Raw genomic sequence first — 1,895 nt, 5'->3', positions numbered from 1 at the left:
TTTGTTTTGAGACTTTAAAAACTATTACTTATACTTAATTGATTATTTCCAAAAATTTATTTGAGTGAATTTTAATTATGTATTCAAAGATTCTTTATGCTTGAGTAAGACTTCTGCTAAATAGTCAGTAAGGCTAATGGTTCACTTGGTGATTAGAAATAGTTCTCGACTGTCGGCCACGTCCAAGGTGTAGGCTTGGGGAGTGACATATCTGTACTATAATATTAACTAATTTTACATGTATATTAATTTGTGAACCCCAAACAAAATTAATTGATGGTTCATGGACCGTACAAATGCTTTTCACACTAGAGTTATGGATTCGAACATGCCTCTCCTTTTTTAAAAGGAAATTTAGAATTTCCAAACTATTGGCTCTTCCTATACAAACAACAACCAAGTTAATCACGCTAGTTATCACTATCACCAATTGCCATATAAATTTTTTAAAGTATTTTCTTTATATAATATTAGATAAATTAAGTGTTCTATTTGAATTTTGTGTTTATTATTTTTTTTAAAAAGACAAATTTTATATATTTAATTGTTGAGAAAATAAATAATCTTAACTATTTAGCATTTAGATCTTAAGGCAATATCTTAATATTTAGACATGTAATCAATATAAAAAAAATTTATTTTATATTTTTTTTTTTTTTTTTTTTGTGAATTGATCGACAAGAAATAGTCTAGTATTTAACGAGCAACATAGGTTTCTTTTATTTGCATGACATATACCTTTAATGGAAATGCCCGCATCTCAACTTCTCCTTAGTAGATTTTCAACTATGTTTTCTAGAAAATCCTCAATAAGAAGTTCCTTCTCTTAAATCTTCAATTATAATTCCAATTCAACCACTCCATATTCTTCTTTCAACAAATATTATTCGAATAGTAGAACATATTTTATAGCATGAAAAAGTAGTTACGAAAATTTTTTCAATTACAAGTTATTCGATAAATTTAGATACTATTCATCATTAGAATCAGAATTAGGAGACGATAAAAAGAAGTTCGTTGAGGATCATCATAATGAAATTTTCAATTACTACTTATCATATGATGATAAGAAATTTCTTGAAGAATTATCCAAGGAAAAATTAAATCATAGCAGGATAGAAGGAATTTTTTCATCAATTCCAAAAGAATTTAAACTATATCACCCTTGAGGATTTTCGAAACAAACTTAAATAGTATTCAATTCTTGAAATGACTGGTGCGCAATGTTAAATGTTTTTAGATTTTTTTATACTTGTAGTAAGTGCGGGCCATTATAATCTTCAGACAATGATACACTTTTTGTTGATGCATTGTATATCTCGATACGACATATCAAAGCTCTGTAAGTAGATGGAGAACCTCAAATTGTTAATCCAACAACAACAACAACAATGGAGAACCTCGAAATATTAATGCAAAAACAACAATAAGGGAAGAATGTTCAGATTCATACCCTTCTAAAAAACTTCTTTTTTGGAATTGAAGAGAATGGATGAGCACACGGTGCGTGTTAGGATTTCAATTCTTGGTGTACGTATGTTATATATCTATTCTTTCTAAATCTATTGGATTGTCAAATTATCTTTATTTGTTGTTTTGGAACCTAATTATAGTGACTACACTTTATCAAAAAAAAAAAGAATTATCACACATATGATGAATTATATTTGATAGATGGGTTGAGACAATTATTATGCATTTCCATTTGTTGAGTCTAGTCCTGGAAAAAATTATAACATGGGGTGAGTGGCTTTACTTTTAGTACCTTTAAATTCTAGTTAAACATCGAAAATAGTCTCTCTATCTCGTAGTGGTAAGGTTAGCGTACAGTCTACTCTCCCCAAACTTCACTGGTTATGTATGTTGTTGTTCCGTGAAATGTCATTGTTCAACAT

Source organism: Solanum tuberosum, unplaced genomic scaffold, assembly GCF_000226075.1.
Source record: "Solanum tuberosum cultivar DM 1-3 516 R44 unplaced genomic scaffold, SolTub_3.0 scf00397, whole genome shotgun sequence".
Taxonomy (NCBI): domain Eukaryota; kingdom Viridiplantae; phylum Streptophyta; class Magnoliopsida; order Solanales; family Solanaceae; genus Solanum; species Solanum tuberosum.
This window is presented reverse-complemented; position numbering follows the sequence as displayed.